This window comes from Pinus tabuliformis, chromosome 7 (genome assembly GCF_031772625.1).
Source record: "Pinus tabuliformis cultivar Carrire ecotype Pingquan chromosome 7, CPIR1, whole genome shotgun sequence".
Lineage (NCBI taxonomy): Eukaryota > Viridiplantae > Streptophyta > Pinopsida > Pinales > Pinaceae > Pinus > Pinus tabuliformis.
The window spans coordinates 376,179,908-376,201,670 of NC_142293.1; the positions used below are offsets into that span (position 1 = coordinate 376,179,908).

The following is a 21,763-nucleotide window of genomic DNA, read 5'->3' on the forward strand; positions in this document are numbered from 1 at the left end:
TCTGAGTCTTGAATGCTTGCTCAAAAGAGGAATCTGTTCCTCTACTCAGTCTGTGTTCATGAGACATAAGAGAAGCACTCAGTTCATCTACTGTGAACTGTGAGAGATCCTTTGTTTCTTCTATTGCTACCACAATAGCTTCAAACCTTGAGGGTAAACATCTCAAGATCTTCTCTACAATCCTTCTTTCTTCAAGAATATCACCATGAGATCTTATCTTGGTTATCAACCTAATAACCTGAGTGAAGAATGAATCTATTGTATCAGATTCCTTCATGCTGAGTGTTTCAAAGTCTCTCCTCAACATCCGCAACTTTGCAGTCTTCACCTTCTCCATGCCTTGATAGGAAGTTTTGAGAATATCCCATGTCTCCTTGGATTTTGTTGATGCTGCAATCCGTGGAAAAACACTTTCATGTACTGATTGGAAGAGAAAAAAGAGGGCTTTGGCATCCTTTTTCCTGTCGCTCTTCAACTGGTCTCTTTCTGCTACTGTCAAAGCAACCAATGCTGTTGCATCTGCAAATTCAGCATAGCCAGTTTCAACTAGCTCCCATATTCCTTAAGAAGCAAACAATGCTTTCATTGTTATGGATCAATAACTGTGATTTTTCCCATTAAACTGTGGCAGTTGGAATTTGTCAAACCAGTTCCAGCATCTGCCATCTTAACCTGTAAAAATAAAGAAGAGATACTGACTGTATAATTAAAAATAAGCAAAAAACTTTCTCTGCTGGAGAAAATCTGCTCAATAAGCTTCTTACAACTCCTACAGTGAAAAACAAACTCTGTTTTTGACTCACTGAGTGCCTAGACTAGCTCTGATACCATGTTGGAAATTTCTGTTGATTTCAAACACAAAAGAAATTGCATAGAGAACAACGCTCTGTTTTTAATACAGGATCTTAATCATAACAAAAAAAAAATGTTACAAAATAGTCTTCCTCTATTCAGAGGGATTACATCAGGAACGCTTCAGTTCCAGAAACTAATTTCACTATCTCAGAAATTAAAGTTTCAGGACTGCCGTGCGTTCAAAAAAAAATTCTAACATTCTTCTAACATTCTAAAAAGGAACTGCTGTTCATTACATTTATATGTTAAAAACATATTTGATTTTAAACAATAAAATAAAAAAATATCTTCTAAAGCTTATCTGCGTATTGAATGCAGCATGTGGTGATGTCTTTTGAAGAAATGAAGTCGACTGCTTGGAAGCTCATAACTGATAAATGCTCTACGGCCAGCTCTGCTGTAAGAAACCCATAATCCTTTTAATGCACTTGCATGTGGCGCGTCCTTCTTGTTCTCGGCCATGTTGTTTATTAAATGCTGTAGCTGAGCATTCAATGTGCAGGAGCTGGATCTGACCTTTCTCCTTTGGGAACACAAATGAGTAAAATGGCGAAAAGACAACAATGGCGGTGGCGTGAATAAACCAGAACAAATAATGGCCGTTGGATCAGAATGTATGGACGGCTGACATCAACTTGGCAGAAGGCGCGATCTGTGATGGCACGGGTCGCATCGCAACATTGCGTCAGGGAAAAACAAACAGAAAACACTGAAGGATGCGATCTGCGATCTGATCACATCGCAAGATCGCGATCGTAGAAAACAAAAGGTAACAAAAAATGAGACAAGGGAAAAATGCGATATGCGACCAGATCGCATCGCAGGAAAAAATCTGCAGGTTTGTTGAAGTAAAGTCGTTGCTGCTGTTCAACTATTCACTGCAGTTTAATTTTTAATTTCAACAAGATCTATATTTAAGATGGATCTATGTTAGTTATAAAGTTAATGATAAGATAAGACAATATATTGCTGCAACAGTGATACAAACTGAAAATGCAATTTTAAGTTCATAATAAGTAAGTGTATGCAAAAGAATAACCAGCGAGCCACGGGTCATAATAACTGCTTATTTGGTATTGCAAACCAAAAATTAAACTCAACTTCGTATGGGGTATTACAAAAGAAAAATTAAACGTAAATATGTGAAGACAATGAATGAAATAATCCTGTAGTCAAAAATTGAATGAGCATAGTTACCAAGTTCGATCATATTGGCCAAAAAAGTTCGGAAATTGGCTGATACGATTCGATTTGACGTTTAATACGTTAATTTCAATAGGTACATAAATTTTGGTTCAAGAAATTAATTAAGTTAATTTCTCCAGCGCTCTTTGCGATTCTGAATAGCTAAGAAAAAAGTACAATGCTCCGCAGCAATATTTGAATTTCCTTCAGTTAATAACCAACCAACTATCGTAATATAATTTACCCATTGTTTTCCACTACTACCGCTTGCGATTCTGAACAACTCAGTAGAGGGTACCCTCTGTTCTCGAGCAATATTTGATTTTCCTTTGGTCAATAAACATAGAGGGCATCATAATATATATAGAAATGTTTATATAGAAACGTTTTTTAGGAGCATTTATATATAGAAACATTTAACCAGCCATGTAATATATATAGAAATATCTATCCCACAGGAGCATTTATGAATATATAGAAATATCTATTCACAGGTTTCACTAATAATTTATGCATTAAAAAATGGTACGGAAATTTTATATCTAAAATTTTCAATTATAAAATAGTAAATTCTTTATTAAAAATTTGCTTTAATTTTTTTTATTCATCATACATATTAATCTATCAAGTTATTATTGAATATATTTGGATTCTAATAGCAATTAGTAATCTTTTTAGTTTGTGAAGATTATTTAAATATCCAATCTTTCATTCTTTACATTGAATATCAATTTTGAATTTTTGTTAGTTATATTAATATATTTTATTAGATGTTTTCTCAATTGGCAATACAAATAATAGATTATCTTAAATAGATAAAAAAAAATAGCTCTAAAAAATTAATGCTGGAAATAAGGGTAATATTATAAGAAAGATTATTTTAATTTTATGAATATTTGAAAAAAATAATAATAATATGTTAATCTATATAAGATGTATATTCTAGAGTAGTAAATTGGCAGATAGAAAATGTAGTTTTAGATTTATAATAACTAAATGTATGTAGAAGAATAACCAGCCAGCTGACTGGTCATAATAACTGCGTATTTGGTATTGCAAACCAAAAATTAAACCCAACTTTGTATTGGGTATTACAAAAGAAAATTTAAACGCAAATATGTCAGGAAAATGAATGAAATAAATCTGTAGTCAAAGATTGAATAGCGTTTGCAGTGCAGAGTAGTAGAATGATAGATAGAAGTAAAGGAAGCGTGCTTAGTTTCCTTTTCGTCCACGCCATTTGATCTTCTTGACAGGTTAAAAAATCCTATTTCCTTGTCTTCTCAAACATTCCTGTTCACATAAGAAATATGTGATTTCCAGTCCCAATGGATGTGGAGGATAGCACCCTATATTTGAAACCAAAGTACTTGTGGAAAGAAAAGAGACAAGAACCGAGGAAAAAATATTAGACTATAACAATAGAAGGTATATCCAGATGAGGCGGTCTACAAAATGCATGCCCGCGGCCACCAGTATTTGTTTCATCTCTAACCTTTTATCGTTTCTTTGTGATATACACAAGGGTACGCTTCTTCCATTAGCCCTCAAATCAACTGTCTATTTGCAAATGACGGAAGGGTAGTAATATAAGCTTCCAAGTCACTGCATTTTGGAATTTGAAGTAGAAAATTCCAATGGGGTAACCTTTCTGTCCATATGTTCAGATTATTTGCTTATTGTTTTCTTGTGAATGACACAACGTAGGTTTCTTTCTCTTGTCTTGAGATCAGGTGATGGCGTCTGGACATACATGAAACGTCTGAAGAGCTGTAGGTTGTCGACCCATGGGCCACAACTCCTTTTAACTCCACAACTCTGTGATATGAAATAATTACATTGAACATTTATTTATCACCTTTCACCGTATTGGAGTTAATACAGGCACGCCGGAGAGCTTGACAATGCAGAAGAGTAGTTGGATGTCACAACTCATTTAACTCCGTCAAGCTTGGCAAGTCAAACCCATGAGGCTGTCCTTATCTTTGTTGGCCTTCCTGACTTAATATAGCTACTATAGTGTTTGACGGGTTCAATACTAAATTAAAAGTCAAAATGATAGGTTGACATCTATAATACACGTCAAACCTGACGTGGAAAAAATTAAACCAACTTCAAATACGTCTTGAAATTCTGAATACCTCCTATAGGACGTCAAATTCCAGGCCTGCTTAGGCCTCTAAACTTTTGGGAGTCAACATCTTATCACCGTGCATACTAAATGCATTATACGATGTGGAATTTTAATGCCGATGGTGAGAAAAATAGATGACTTTGGAATTTTAATGATGATGGTGAAAAAAAGGAATATTTTGGAACTTTAATGCTGATTGTGAAGAAAAGGAATGACTTAAGAATAAAAGGCTTTCTTTTTCACGCTAATTGATTCTATAAATTTTGGACAAATACCACACTAGCTTTCCTATTATATTTAAATGTAAATGGAAAATGTTGTCTAGCATGTGTTTTTAGTCTGAAGGTTTTTATTTGCTCTGGAAGAGTGTTAATGTACCCAGGGGTTAAATTTGACGGGTGACCCTACCCGTCAAGGAATTTTTTTATGACGTTTTTATTTTTAAACTGCCCATCATATGACTTTTAAAATTTATTTGTACAAGTTTCATCTGTGCTCTGTGAACTGGTTTGTTAAGAATAAAATCAAGCATAGCATCTTTTTTTAATGGATTATTTATTTATTTTTAAACTGCTTCATACTCATATACTATATCCTAATGGATTTTTTTTTTTTTAATGGATTATTTATTTATTTTTAAACTGCTTATTACCGTCCATTTATATCCTAATTCATACTCATATACTATAAAATAATATTGCTGTTAATTTATATCCTAATTCATATCTTATAAAATAAAAATCAAAACCATCAAAAGTAATAACTCGTATTACAAAATAACAAAACAGTCCAAGTCACCAAGGACACTATAACTGTTTTTCTGAATATGTACATAAACTTGGCGTAGTATTCCATGAACCCCACCCTTGGCAAAGCAGCAGACCATTAGCTTATTGCCAATTGGTCTCTGCACGCTATCTATATAGTCGTACATCTATCTGAGAAATACCCCACAAGAAACCAGTTTCTTTCTCACTTGCATGAAATGAATAACAGAACGAGAATCACTAACAGTGTAGCTCGAACCAGAACTGCCATTCAGGATTTTAACAAATCGAGGATAAACTCCCAAATACTCTCCACATGGTTTTATCCTTCAGGTATATACATGATTTTACCTTCTACCTTTCCCCTCCTTGTGTCAGTTAAACCATCTTTTATGTCATAAATATCAAACACACTAAAATGTCTGCTGAACTTCACTCGATTGCAAATTCTGGAATATTTTGAAAATTTGATGGACAGGAGTGAAGTCCAACAGAACACACTAACATGTTTATTGAACTTCAGTATATTGGAAATTCTGAAATATTTCAGAAATCTGGAGCGAAATCAAACAGTTCACTTTGGGTCTGTGCCTCATATTTCTAAAATATTCCAGAATCGCTCATCTAGATAACGATGACCCTAAAATTTCTCCTTTGTAAAATGACGGACTTCATACTTTGATTAATACACTTGAACGGAGATTTGTCAAAATAAAGTCTTCTCTATCGATAAGCTTTCACTCTATCATCCTTGGGTTCGACGCTTACCTGGTAAAGCACTTTGATCGTTCTGCTTCTTCCCAAGCTGCAGCTCTGATTTCAACAATGCTCTTCTTGCAGTCACCCATGTCAAAATGCCTCAAGCTCTTCGAGACCTCTTCTTCCTCTTCCTCCCTGAAGCTCTAAATTGGCAAAATGGCACTTTTCCAGTTCACCAATGTCAATGCTAGCGCTTTTTATCAGTGCAGATCTACTGGCAGGAGTATTATGCCTAGCAGGAGAACCAGCTTTAACAGGAGTATGGCAATGAGAAGTGCGAGAACTTCCGAGGGGTGTCATATCTGTTCCCATATCCCGGTGCTGAACTGCTGGGATGACCTCGGTACAGGCATCTTTCATGGACTGAAAACCTTCATGCTTACCATAATGTTGTATCTTCCCAGGCTCTGAGACCTTATATCTGGGAGCTGGTTCAACTTTATCAGTAAATTTATCTGCAAGCATGCAATACCAATAAACACTGTAAATACATAGAAACAAATAGGCAATTCAATGCGCCAAACTAGTGTACAACTCAACAGACCTTTCATAAAGACATCGGATGGCAAAGCTGCAAATGCCCCATGATCTGAGGACCCAGAGCCTAAGCTGGATGATAGGTTAATATCTGTGGATAAAACAGAGCTTGAGACTCTGCTTGAAACATCACCCATAACTAACCCTCCTCCAAGATATTTGTCGCCCATATTGCTTCTATCATCCGATCCTGCCCTCAGCTTGACATCCTCAGTACCAACCTTTTGACCCATAATTTCGCCATGCCTGAGCCCCATTGCATTCATCTCATTCCCAGAAACTGGGTTCACTGCATTTGTTTCACAAGCCTGAGATTGGAAGCCAAGGGCAAGGGTCCTGCAAGTATTAGTATTAGTCTTGATAAAACGACCGAAAGGATTATTACTATTACTATTATTATGAGATAATGAATCGTTGCAGGAAGAATTTATCAGCCATTTCTCCGCATCATCCCACTTTGAAGGAAAAGCCCTCCTTGAAAACCCCCCCATGGCCGTCATATATTTCACTGGAAGAGGATTCTCTGCGGGTCTTGGAGGGGTACCTAGGCAATCTAACCTTTTGGGCACACTGAGACGATTGCCTTCTCTTATTCTGTGGACCTTCAATTCTGAATTAGGCCTACTTTCAATATCCCCAGCAACCCATTTCTCTGTAAAAGGATTATTATTATTACTCACATTCTTCTTCGCCATGGGGAAAGACTTAACAAACTCGGATGTTTCTCTGAGATTGATTTTACACAGCGGATCAAGCTGATGATGGGTATGGAAGTTTTATGAAAATGGGTTCTCCACACCGTACTTGGGCAATTTAACCACCACTTCCTGGCAGACAAACAGAGATTTTTGAATATTCTACAGTCAGTAACCAAGACATATGGACCCATTATTCTAACATAGCAAACCAGCATTTTGAAAAAATATAGACATGGGATACCAATAATGTACCTTGGATGGCTTATTGGATTCAAATGAAGATTGGACAGGCAAGACTCTGTGCTCCATGCTTCCTGAGTTTGAAGATGGCTGGCTTCTAAAAGGTGGATTGATCACTGATTTCGGACTGATATCTCTGGTTTTCTTCAGAAGAACATTTCCTGTGCAGATTTGATCCTCAATATGGTGGACCATTGCCATATTTCTCTATCTTCTGACACTGAGTCTTGCCCAACCTTTGGGTAAGTGTCATCTGACCACATGAACACTTGCATGCATGCATTTACAGATGAAGGGCAAGATACTTGCAGTTTCTCTGGCTGCAAAATCAAAACCCACAGAGACCACTCCAGAATAAGTGAGTCAGTGCTTCAGTGCTTCTTCTATCTATCGGTTCTCCGCCCTTCACATTCTACCTCTACAGTGAAGTACCAAATAATGTTTCTGTGGCGCCGTTGTTTCCGCCGAAGGACCATTGCTTTCGGGTTAATTGTCGCCGGCCCACAGGTATACCGTATGACATAAGGTTAAATATATATAAAAGACATTTATATAAAAAAAAATTTAAAACTTTTAATTTTTAAACCTGCCCGTCAATATGACGTTTTTTGAAATTAATGGCAAGTTGCCCATGACGTGGAGATTTAAAACTCAAACGTATTTTACGGGTAAAAAAGAGAAATACGGGCATACGGGCGTCAAATTTAACCCCTGAATGTACCCTACAAGCTTTTTATAATGTGATGGAAGATAAGTGGCCACACAAGATTTTGACATGTGCATGTAAAGTTATATTTTAGGTTGAAGTTACATTTTATGTTGTTTTTTTCAAGTTTTGATTAAAGTGTTTATTCTTCATTGAAATAGTGAAAAAATTTGTGCTATGTTTGCTTCATCAAGTTATTATTTGAATTCAACCTTTCTCGATATCATTGATTTGAATTATGTTGGTATATATCTTCTTTTCAATTATGTTAGTATATCTTTTCTTTTGAATTATACACAACATACCCAAGAACCTAGTCACTGTTATCCTAAATTTAATTAATACTTTGTAAGGCCCTTTGTGCTTAAACTATATTTTTACAACAATTTTCTTCTTCAAAAATATTATTTGAATTACCTTTGCACTTGATTTGATAATTTTTATCTAGTATTTCATTGTTCATTCTCTACTATCATTTGTTGTACCTTGACATACAATAATGTGCATTCAAATCTTTAGTTATTTGCATTCCTTTTAAACTTCATGTGTTTAATATTATTTGTGTGTTGAATATTGGATCCAATAGAAAAAAGGATCCAAATGTTTGGAGCATCTACTTTTTCTTTTGAGAGTTATGAAATGAAATATCTCCATATGCTTGTTTGGAGCATCTACTTTTTCTTTTGAGAGTTATGAAATGAAATATCTCCATATGCTTGATTTGGAAATCTCGCGGGTGATTTGAGTTTGGATTTTGCTACTGTTGTTGTGACAATCAATTTGAATAATGGGTAGAAGGAAGTAGAATGATGACATGAATCCTTCCTATAAAGACTCAAAATTATAGGTTTCTAGACTGTTTCAATAATTCACTCATAGATTTAGATTTGTATAAACAAGACAGACACACATTACAAGAATATATATATTTTGTTAATTATCGTAGTAGTTCCATGTAAAACATTCTACAATGGCATGCATTTTATTTATCGTAACAAATAAAATACTTGGAAGCATCTTTAAACCTATACAAATTTCTTATACAATGATGCATGAGATGTTTGAATTTTTGAGTTTGGGTATTATGAATGTTAAGATGTATTTTATAGAAATATTTGTGAATGTTAAAGTAATATTTTAAGATGTATTGATATATTTACTAATTTAACATAAATTTCATTGGAAATGTGATATATGATTTAACACATTTTTTTAAAGTATGTAGTTAATTTATTATTATCAATTGAAAAGTAGTTTTAATTTTGTTTATTTTTTTACTTTTATTTTCAATTTGAGGAAATTTCAACCTAGAAGAAATCAAGAAATTAATAGAAAATGTTACATAAGCAATTTTTTAATATTACTGTCCACAATATTAATCAACACGATATTTAATATTTTTTTTTAATATACCATTTCTAATTTTTTACTTTTATCCAAATCCCTCAATATATGACACTTTTATTAAAATATATTTAAATTTAACTATCTATATTTATATTTTATAGTTAATTGTCTATATATATTTTATATTTAATAATTATTTTGGTATTTTTTAATGTTGTTGTCTATTCAGGCCACAATTTCACGCATAATGTATTTTTTGCTGGAATCTAGTAATTTTTGGATTGCAAAATCTTAAATTTTGTAGTGTTTCAATCACAATTTCAACACTAGAAAAGCCCCAAGGGTTAGCTCAGTTGGTCAAAATTAGTGCCTCGCCATCGAGAGGTCACAGGGTCCATTGTCCCCAAAGCCCTTGCGGTTAGGCCTTACTAGTGGGCCGCGGGGCTAGATTCCCTTTGGGATCGATCAACCAAGATTTTTCTGTGGACGTAGCGGCACCCATTGACCAGGGTGTCTGTGAACCACAAAATAAAAAAAATAAAAAATAAAAAGAAAATTTCAACACTAGAAATGGATTCAACATCATTAAAAACACTAGGGCACTCGAAATTCCACAAATCCAAATGTAACAAAAAATATGCCAGAAAAGCTAACTTTTCATGGGCAAAAATGTGGTCTATGTAGACTACACATTTTTTGAACTAGTTTATAATGAGCTCTTTTACATTTAACTATATTTAACTATATTTAGCAATTTTATATTTAATTATTTTTTTGGGTTTTTCTCAACTATTCTATATTTAACTATTTAGCTATTCTATATTTAAATATTTTTTTGGTGTTTTTTTGGGATATGGTTATTAATGTCAAATTGACCCACAATTTTAATTTATATTTTTTCACTAATATCAAGATTTACATTGCATTAATAACTTTTTCGATATTCTAATTCATATGGGTAAGGTAGGTAAATAATATTAATAAAATATTTCACGAATATCCAAATTCATAATAAAATATTTAATTGATACCTAAATTAACAATACAATATTTCAAGGATACTAAATTAATAATTTAAAATTATTTAAGACATGTATATTTTTTTAAATTTAAAGGATTTTGATTGGTTTACATATTATGACATGGAAATTATCTGAAAATTTCATGGCCACTTTTAGGCTGAAATTTCCTATAATTTGAATATTTTTTTAAAAACCAAAACTTTGGGAAAAACTTAGCTAATTTAATTTTATTAGTCCCTTGGAGAAAACCCATCCTAGCTGATTAAGTAAGCCTTCTCTAACATCCCCAAGTAACCTTTCATGAAAATGCATGGAGTCAGAATTTTCTTACAACATTTTTCAACATGTAACTTTCTGAGTTACTTTCCATATTCCTTTAATGACTATTAAATAAACCATCATCATTACATAGAGTAATATTTAGTAAAATAATAGTAAGTTAGACAACCATTAATTTCCACTGTTGTAGCATTTTAACTTAAACTTACCGATGTAACTTTGCATCAATTCCATGATTCTTTTAACTCAGTTAATTAATCACATTATTGATAATATAAATGTCACATCAAGCAAAGAATCAACATCATAAAAATGTCACAACAAACAACCACATCATTAGACACCAATATACTTTAGAAACCCTGTAGGGTGAAAACTAATAAATATTTATTTATATTATTAAACTCTTGTGAGGGGTTCAACCCTTACTCAATGGCTTGTAAGGGAGCCCATCCCTTAACCATTGACATAAAATAATATAAATAAATATCATCTTAAAGACAACATAGTCAATTAAAAGCTATTACAACAATCATGATATCATTTAACCACAAATACTCGAACATTATGTATTTGGGTTCTAGTTCTTCCAATAAGTGGATTCTCCTGTAGCTCACATTCCTTCAATCTACATAGACGACTAGTTAATTTCCTGCCACAAAGTTAGACACAATATATCCCTTGCATAAGTCACCATCTTTCCCTCCCATTGTTGTCGTAAACAAACTTTATCATCATATTTATATAAATTATTAATCAACCAATAATCAATCTTTATTAGCGATGCTTCAACATCTATTCATGTGCATACATAAAACATAAAAATATCATGATGTGCTTTCTTTAACAACACTATACACATATTAATATAAGCATATAACTATCAAGCATGTCACATTAACTATTATTCCCCTCGTATAGATCCACATTCTTTTCCAGAGAAAACCATTCAAACTTTCCTTATTCATTTAAAGGAAAATTAGCACATGAGCAATGGTTTTTCATGCAAATACATAAAATTCTCACAATAGTTGTATTATTACATGAAGATACATAATCTTATATTAAAAGGAAACTAACATAATCATGCATGCAAATTCATAATATTTCCAAGAAATCTATCTCAATCAACTATTATTTTCATGCATGCAAAGCATATTTCTTACTTTAGAATCCTACCACAATTAGATGTTCTTTTTATGTAAACAAATACATACTTCCTTTTTCCAAAGAAAATTAACACAATAACTATTGCTTTGATGCATAAAGATTCTTATTCCTCTTTCACAATAGCTATATAATCATGTGCATAAATATATTTACCACAATCAACTAATCTTTTGTGTATATAAATGCACGTATTTGTTTCAAAAGTTCACAAATTCCCTTCCAAGAAACTAATACAATAGTTATTAAAGCATACATACTTCCGAAGAAATTTGACCAATAGCTAATTTTTCAGTGCTTCTTTATCTTCTTGTATGTCAAGTTTCATGTAGTCTTTTCAAGAGCTCAAATACATAGTATCTATTTCTCTTGCATGCAAAATTATATATTTCTTTTCCAAGAAATTAAATGTACAACAACCATTTCTTTGAACGCAAACATATACTTATTTTTCAATTATTCAAATACCTAGCAACTAGTTTTTTTTGCATGCAAATATATATATTTTCTTTTCCAATAAATTATTTTCAATAACTAATAAAAACAATCATATATTATTTTAAATAAATGCTAATACAATGTTTGTTCATTTTCTTCATTACTTTATATATTTCTTTTCCAAGAAACTATTCTTTTACTGCATAAAATTTCGTAAGAAGTTCTTCAAGAAAATAATCTTTGGTTCTTATTATTTCATGCACGAAATGCTTTCATTTGAAAAGATTAGAATGGTTAGTTATCCTTTAAAATGCAATCCTTCCCAAGAAAAAAATATAATGTGGCTAATCTAATATTTATGAATGTGCGTTCTTTTTCAAGGAACTAATGCCATAGATATTAATTCTATGCATATAACCACACATTATTGGTTTCAAAAAAACATTTACAACATGAAAATTCATGAAGGGTTCTTCTAGAAAATTAAAATAGGTAATTCTTACCTAAAAAATGAGCTTAACTAAGCTTTTACCCACATGGTAATTTGAGTTTGCAGTCTCGGGCACAATAGCCATCTCTGTCTTCGCTCCAATGCACAAATATTGGACTCTGTCCATACTAGAGACTTCTAGGGAGCTTGTTCATACCAGAGACTTCTAGGGAGTGCACCTTATGAGTCCTACATGACTACAAATAGATATAAGACTCCAAAACAAGTCACCGAGACATCTCATGAGATATAAGTGTTTAAATTCTTAAGATGTAGGCATCTATAACAAGAGGAGGAGAAGACCCTTGAAGCTATGATTTTCTTGCACCAAGAACTCTAGTTAATTTTACAACAATAATGTCATAAAACTAGATGTGAAGAAATGGTTTTCATGTTGACTATGGATTCAAATTCTAGTAGCTGGTAATAGAGCCTTGATACATAGATAGGTCAAACGATCATCTCCGAGGAAGAGATAAAGGAAAAAAAGCAGGATATTTGGTAGTGAAAAGAAGATTCGGGTGAAGAAAGAGGAAATGAAGGAGAATTTTCCTCCAACCATATGAAACCAAGAAAAATCCCAAGCAATGGTAGAAGATTAGCTAAAAATAAATGCCGCTATCAGGACTCGGTCAGTGAAGATGTGGAAGAAAGAGGAAAATATGCTCAAGTGGAGTAAATCCTTTGTTTCTCTTGATTGAAGGAATAGAATGGCCTCAAGAGAGGCCAAATAAGTCAGATGCAGACATAACAAAGTTTATACAGAGTGACAAATCTGAACATTAGATGGGGAGCACACAACAACTTTTTATGTTTTGAGAAGAAGAAGAGCTATAGCAGAAGTATGGAATGACAAGAGGCCCATAGTTGAGCTAGGTCCACAGGACCATTTCCCATGCAAAAGTAAGGAAGTAGATGTAAGAGATCAGAGAGCACTGACTCAGGGGGATATGATATAGTAAGCAATAGAAATCAATAATTATGAGCCTTAGAAAGAAAAATTATTGAGTAAATGAAAGGTTTTCATCTTGGGTGAAATACCCTTATTTCATTTTAGTTGTGAATTGTAGGTTTTAACCCTGTACAGAAATTACCTGCATACGAATTCTTAAACAAAGAAAATAAACAATGCGAGAGCATAACCCATAAAACACATATGCACAGAGATTTTTCCCTGGATCCCAAAACCGGGACTACCAGCTTGATTTTTCATTATATTCCTTTCAATGTTACAATAAATATTTATACATGCCGAAGCATCCAATACCATGGACCGAAAACCATCGCGTCCAATACCATGGACCGAAAAACCATCGCGTCCAAAAAACATGTGCGAAAATCATGCACAAAACCATAGGTGGGTCTGCCCAACCTAACATATGGTCCAAAACCAAAATTTTACGGGGCGCTGCCCCGGACCCCATAAAGTGGGGTTACGGGTGTCCTTCAAACCCCCTATTAACTACGTGGAAAGAATATAACACAACCCAACAATCTCCCACTTGTTGTTTTCTTTCCACAGGGGGCCACAGGAGAGCTTAGTCATTTTTTCAGCCATGAGATTCCCATTGCTTCTCTACACCAAGAGAACTTCTCAGAGCTCACAGATTTTGTCAATGCATCTGCAGTATTCTTCAAAGTGTCCACCTTTACCAGCAACACCTTTCTCTCTTCTATCATATCCCTCACAAAGTGATACTGAACATCAATGTGCTTTGTCTTTGAATGATAAGCAGGGTTCTTTGCCAAGAAAATTGCACTTTGGCTGTCATAGTCTATTCTTATAGCTCCCTGTACTAACCCCATTCTTGAACACAATCTCTGCAACCAAACTGCTTCCTTGCTTGCATGAGTGGCTGCCATGTATTCTGCCTCTGTAGTTGATAGTGCCACTACAGATTGTTTCTTACTCATCCAACTGACTGCACCTCCAAATAGGTTAAACACATACCCACTTGTAGATCTTCTCTGATCCAGATCTCCAGCCCAGTCTGCATCAACAAAGCCATGAATATCCAACACTCTGTCCAATCCTGGTCTTCCTTGGTAGCACAAACCATAATCACTAGTGCCACGCAAATACCTGAAAACCCGCTTCACTGCTGTCCAGTGCTCCTTCCCAGGTTTTGACATAAACCTGCTCAATACTCCCACTGCATGTGAAATGTCTGGTCTAGTACAGACCATTGCATACATCAGGCTACCCACTGCACTTGCATATGGAACACGAGACATGTCCTCTTCCTCTTCTTGTGTCTTGGGACACTGTTCAGCAGATAACCTCACACCTACAGGAATAGGAACCTTCACTGGTTTACTATCCTGCATATTAAACCTCTGCAGTATTGTCTCGACATACTTCCTCTGGTTTAACCAGAGCTTCCTCCTTGACCGATCTCTTTTAATTTCCATGCCCAAAATATAGTTTGCAGCACCAAGATCTTTCATGTCGAATTTGGAGGACAATTGGGTCTTCAAATCCTGGATAATTTCTTTGTCATTTCCAACCAGCAACATATCATCCACATACAAGACCAGATAAATAACACGGTCACCAATTAATTTAAAATACACACAATGATCTGCTTTGCTTCTGGTGAAGCCAAGTCCCCGTATAAATGTATCAAATTTCTGATACCACATCCTTGGTGACGGTTTTAACCCATACAGAGACTTCTTTAACTTGCATACCAATTCTTTCTTACCCTTCACCGCAAAGCCTTCAAGTTGCTTCATGTAGATTTCCTCTTCTAAATCCCCGTGAAGAAATGATGTCTTCACATCCATTTGTTCTACCTCAAAATCAAAAGCAGCAGCAACAGATAAAAGTAATCTAATAGAAGTTACCTTGGCAACAGGAGAAAAAATATCACCAAAATCAATTCCCGGCACCTGGGAATAACCTTTTGCTACCAACCGAGCTTTGTATTTCTCCACCTTTCCTTCTGCATTTGTCTTCTTCTTGAACACCCATTTGCTGCCAATGGGTTTCCTTCCAGCCGGCAATTCCACCAGATCCCAAGCCTCATTTTTGTGCAAAGATGCCATTTCATTGACCATGGCCTCTTTCCAGAGTTTTCCATCCTCTGAATCCACTGCTTCCTTCACAGTTCTGGGATCATCATCAGTAACAGACAAAGCAAAATTTGAACTGAAAGCAGATGGACTATACCTTTCTGGCTGCCTTCTTTCTCGAACTGATCTTCTCACAGCTGGAGTTTGTGGCTCTTCATCTTCTGATTCCTCCTCTGCTGCAGAGTCTGATTCTTCCTCCTTTGGCTCAAACTCTATCTTCTCAGGTTCCTTTGGTTGGACTTCATGTTGAATAACATCTTTTACCTCTCTGAACAACACATCTCGGCTGTACACAACCTTCCGTGTAACTGGGTTCCAAAGCTTATAACCCTTTAAACCATCCTTATACCCAATAAAGATGCACTTTTTAGATTTACTATCCAACTTGGTTCGTTTCTCCTTTGGAACATGTACATATGCATCACATTCAAATACCCTTAGATGTGAAAGAGAGGGTTTCTTACCAGTCCATACTTCTTGTGGAGTCTTATCCTCCAACGCTGATGAAGGTGATCTGTTGATCAGGTAACATGCAATATCCACCGCCTCTGCCCAGAATTCCTGTCCTAACCCGGCACCACTGAGCATGCTTCTTGCCCTTTCCATCAACATATTGTTCATTCTTTCTACAACTCCATTTTTCTGAGGTGTATATGGAGTAGTCTTCTGCCGTGCTATACCACACTTCTTACAAAATTCTTCAAATTCCTTGCTGCAAGATTCTCCACCATTATCTGTCCTCAACACCTTTATCTTCTTCTCTGTCTGATTTTCCACCAGAGCCTTAAATTCTTTAAACCTGTCAAAGACTTCAGATTTCTTCTTAAGGAAATATATCCATGTATTCCTTGAGAAGTCATCTATGAATGATACATAGTACACAGACTTACCCAGTGATGGAACCTTCACAGGTCCAAACACATCACTGTGCACAAGCTCTAATATTTGTTTCGTCCTCTTACCACCAGAGGGGAAACTCACCCGATTCTGCTTCCCATACACACAATTTTCACAGAAATCAAAATCCAGAGAGCTATCATTCATACCTTCTACCATACCTTTACCATGAAGTATTCGAAGGCCCTTCTCTCTAATATGTCCAAGCCTTTGATGCCACAGCATGGTCTTCTCTCCAGAGACCACTAGATTTTCTACTCCATTTTGAGGAACCATAGAACTATTTCACCCATCAACAACAGTGCTACCTTGCAGCTTGTACAGAGTTCCAATCCGAACTCCCCGCATCAATATCAGTGCTCCTCGAACCATCTTGCAGGTATCTTTCTCAAACACCGTCTTTACACCTGCATCATCGAACTTGCTTATAGAAATCAGATTTCTGGCCAATGCAGGAATAGTAGAACACCCGGAAGTGTTCTAACCCTTCCACCTTGCAACTTCAACTTTACTTTTCCCCGACCAATGATTCTAGCCTTCCTATCATCTCCTAAGAAGACATCACCACCATCGTATTTCTCATACTCGCAGAACCACTCTCTATGGGGAGTGAAGTGAAAGGATGCACCTGAGTCAATCAACCATGCCTCATGATCTACATGTGTACTTGAAGAATCCAAGTACACATCCCCACCTTCATCTGAGGTGGTTTTCGCCTCTGTAGAAGGAGCATCATCAGATCCCTTTCCTTTATCAGGAGCTTTAGATTTACAATCCCTTCTGAAGTGCCCTTCCTTTCCGCATTTCCAGCACACCACCTTTGTAGGTTTTCCTGGAGATTTAGATCTCCCTCTAGATTTAGATCTCCCACTCGATGACTTATTTTTGTTTCTGTTTTGGGACCATCCTCGTACAGACAAGGCATCACCATTCTGGTTGTCCATATTTTTCCGTCTCATCTCCTCCGTCAGCAAGGCTGAGACTATTTCATCAAACTGCAAAGCAGTTGCATTGCTACCTATTGCAATAACCAGACTATCCCACGAATCTGGTAGAGAACACAACAGACTGATGCACTTATCTTCATTTGAAATTTTAATATCAACAGATAATACCTGACTTACCACAGTATTAAACGCATTCAAATGCTCTGTCACCGAGTCTCCATCTTTCATCCTCAGGTTATACAGCTTTTTCCGCAGGAACAGTTTATTCACCAGAGACTTAGATTGGTACAAAGTCCCTAACTTGACCCACAAAGCCTTTGCCATAGCTTCCCCTGATACATTCAGCAATACTGAATCTGAGACACACAATCGTATTGTGCTCTTTGCCTTCCGATCCAACTTCTTCCATTCTTCATCGATCACTCCCGATGGTTTAGTACCCGGATCTACCGCGATCCACTGATCTTTATCCACCAACAGATCCTCCATCTTGAGTTTCCACAACTCAAAATTCTGACCATTGAACTTCTCAATCTCTATCTTTCCACTGCTCGCCATCTTCTTTCATCACCAGAATCGATCTCACAGATCTCCCACTGAACAGGGTCTACCACAGGCCCGAGCAAAACCCCTCAGCAACAAAGGCGTCCCCTTGAAGCCAAAACAACTCTAATACCAAATGTAGGTTTTAACCTTGTACAGAAATTACCTGCATACGAATTCTTAAACAAAGAAAATAAACAATGCGAGAGCATAACCCATAAAACACATATGCATAGAGATTTTTCCCTGAATCCCAAAACTGTGACTACCAGCTTGATTTTTCATTATATTCCTTTCAATGTTACAATAAATATTTATACATGCCGAAGCATCCAATACCATGGACCGAAAACCATCGCGTCCAATACCATGGACCGAAAAACCATCGCATCCAAAAAACATGTGCGAAAATCATGCACAAAACCATAGGTGGGTCCGCCCAACCTAACATATGGTCCAAAACCAAAATTTTCCGGACCCCATAAAGTGGGGTTACGGGTGTCCTTCAAACCCCCTATTAACTACGTGGAAAGAATATAACACAACCCAACATGAATATGGTTATGCCTACCACTCTTATGTTCATAAACTCAATTGGTACAATATTTACATGTTCCTTAGTTTTTAATTAGTATTGCTATGTCAATTGGTAGTCTTAGGTTCAAATGGAGTAGCCTTTTGCATGAATGGGCATTTCCTTTTGAGAAGGAGTCTTGGAAGTTTGCTTGGTATCATATCCAATTTGTATTAATCTCTTGGTGAAATTGGTGTCATTTAAGCAACAGTCCCATTTTTTTGGAGAGGTATGATCTTAGGGGGAGAAGAATTAACTATTAGGATGCTCAAGCGAAGTGAGCGTAGTCTCAGCAGCAACAACAACAATGATGAAGAGCAAGCTGAAATGCATCACTATTGGCTGGTATTTGCATGCGATAGTAATACCATGGGAAATTTTAATTGGTATCAATTTCTATTTAATTGATACAAAATATGCATTGAAAAAATGAATATACAACCATCATCCCAAGGCATTCAAAACTAGAGAAATTCAAAGAAGATGCAGTATATGCTCAGGGAGAGAATATCATAAACGTCTAGCACTTAGAGCAGTAACAACTTCAAGAATACATAAGGACATGTTTTACTAATGATTGATTCTTGTAGATTTCCTTGCCTATGGTGTTCGTAACTATGTTCAGATGGTATAATTATATTTCCCCATCAAGAATGTATTAACCCTTGAAGATAAGTCTACAAAAGTAGAATGCACATCAACAACCATAGCCTCAGTAGACAATTGAAAGGAGAAGAAAAAACAGCTTGTAACCCTTTTCCATTGATGTCAAAGGGGGAGAGTAATTTTTGATGGCCCATGCAAAGGAGAGAAAACCATTGGTGGATCATGCAAGAAGTTTGAAAGAAACATGAGGATTGGCCATCAATGTGGAGGAGTGATGAGGTGTTTCCATCAATGCCAAAAGGGGAGATTGTTGGACAATTGGCATTTCCTGGATGGATATTGGCAATGAGTATGTTGGCATAGATATCAACACCCATGGGGGATATTTTTTGGACAACTGACATTGCCTGATCACTAGTAAAAACAATTATGTTGGCATTAATGTCAAACAAAATAGCATGGATGTTAGTGGCATAGTTGGATAGTGCTTGGAAAGGCTAGTTGTGATGGTAACTGGGCTAGCATTGATGTGCTTGGTGTGTCAAACTCAGGGGGAGTCCCATGGTTGTTGCAATATCTGTTAGAGAACCATCATAGTAGCATGATGAGGTAAGAAGCTAAAATACTGTACATATGATGGTTAGGGAGACCTAGGATTTGGAGGAATTTCTGCATTTGGAGATTAGCTCAAATGCTTGTGGAAGTGACATAGTTGGATAATGCTTAGAAATATATTTCCAACAATATGATGAAGTCTGTAAATGGCCCCTTGAGTCAAAATTTATTTCTAGTCAAAGTAAGGACCCCCAAAGTCATAGTTGTAGAGCCTAAAAACCAAAAAGCTCGGAAGCCCGAAAATTTATTAAATAAGTTACCTGGATAGTCTCAAGCCAGGCTAGTAGGAACAATACCAAAAAGGCGAGAAGCTCGGAAGCCTAGAAGCTTGGAGGTGCAAAAAATTATTAAATAAGTGGCTAGATAGTCTCAAGCCAGGCTAGCAGGGACAATGCCCAAAAGCCCGAAAGCCTAAAATGTTACTAATAAGTGACTTGGGATAATATGGAGATGGGATAGAAGGAATAAAAGCTGACATACTGTGAGTCAAAAAAACTCGTAATAGATATTGATCGGAAGGTTGGAAGCCTGAAATCATATAACTTTATTGATAAGTGTCCTAGAAAGTTTTGAGATGAACTAGCAGGGAACAACAATTAATGGAATGTCAATCAACAAAACCCATAACAGAGAATGCCTAAAAGTTTGGAAGCTCAGAGGCTCGGATTGTCCAGAAGGTTGAAAGACCAGAAGCAAGTTTAATTAAGAATCAAGAATTTAGAATGGGACTGACAGACGAAGGTATTCAGTACAAGAGGCCAACAAGCGAAAAGTGGGCAAAGCTCAGAACCTATCGGAAGAGGAGAAATCATTTATAAGCATGCATTTTCAGTGGGGCACACAAGTGGGCTAGGCTAGAAGCCCACAAGCCTATAGATCTTAAAAAATGCCATTAAAAAGAGACATGAGCACCGAGGATCGTGCTCCATAAGGGAATATGTATATGAGTGGGGCCTAGTGAACATTCAAATGACAATTTCACGTGTTTTTATGACCAAGAGTCATTTGAAAATAGTAAAGAAAATGGTACCATGGGCGTATGGTTCAAGGAAATGAATGATTTGGCAACTCTTTAGAGTTATCAGCTACCAGTGGCACTTTTTTCATATTTGGAGTTTTCAACAGCATGGAGAAGGCTTGAACATGTCGACAACTATCTAGCAGAATGCACTATAACTGGGAGTTATGACATATATGAAGGATTTCCAGAGTTGGACTGCCAAGAATCTCTAGATGGAGACAGAGAGAACCATGATTTGCGGAGGTAGTAGTTGACTCTAGGAAAACCATCCCTGAGATTTGTTACACATGATAAATTATTAAATGAAAAATATGGCTAGGTACAGAAGTTCTAATCATAAACCACAAGAGCCATGCCTGAAGTACAGGCTGAGCACTGTGATCAAATTAATGATTATTGAGATCCTTGCTAATAAACATAGTTTCGACTGAGAATTAATTATCAGCAAGGAGAAATGCTCAGGTGCCCATTCTATGATTTAATTCGGTTGGAGTGGTTGAGTGAATGAAGCTCATTCTCAACATTAATTCAACAACAATTTCCATGTATCAAACACTACAATAGGAAGGAGAGACATGATCTGAGTATACTCTCAGGCAATGTGTTTGACTTTAGAGACAACATCAATCATTGTGCAATAGTGGAATAAAACCATGGATTGCAGTTGTGCAATGTTGGGAGAACACAACATAATTGTAAGAGATGAGTAGAGAGCTTTGTGCATGAGTGAAATATTGAGAGAAGGCTGAGTGTTCCTGTGCTCCAGAAAGAGAGGCCAAGAGTGTGTCTATGTTGCAGAGAGAATCTGACTATGCCTGTGCTACAAAGAGAGAGGTTGAGAGTGTGCCTATGCTGCAAAGA

At 35.9% G+C, this 21,763-nt stretch overlaps 1 pseudogene; it reads right to left on the reverse strand.

The window, feature by feature from the left end:
- Positions 1–5,691: 5,691 nt before the first annotated feature.
- LOC149247549 (uncharacterized) lies at positions 5,692–6,896 on the reverse strand (annotated as a pseudogene).
- Between the last annotated feature and the right edge of the window lie 14,867 nt (positions 6,897–21,763).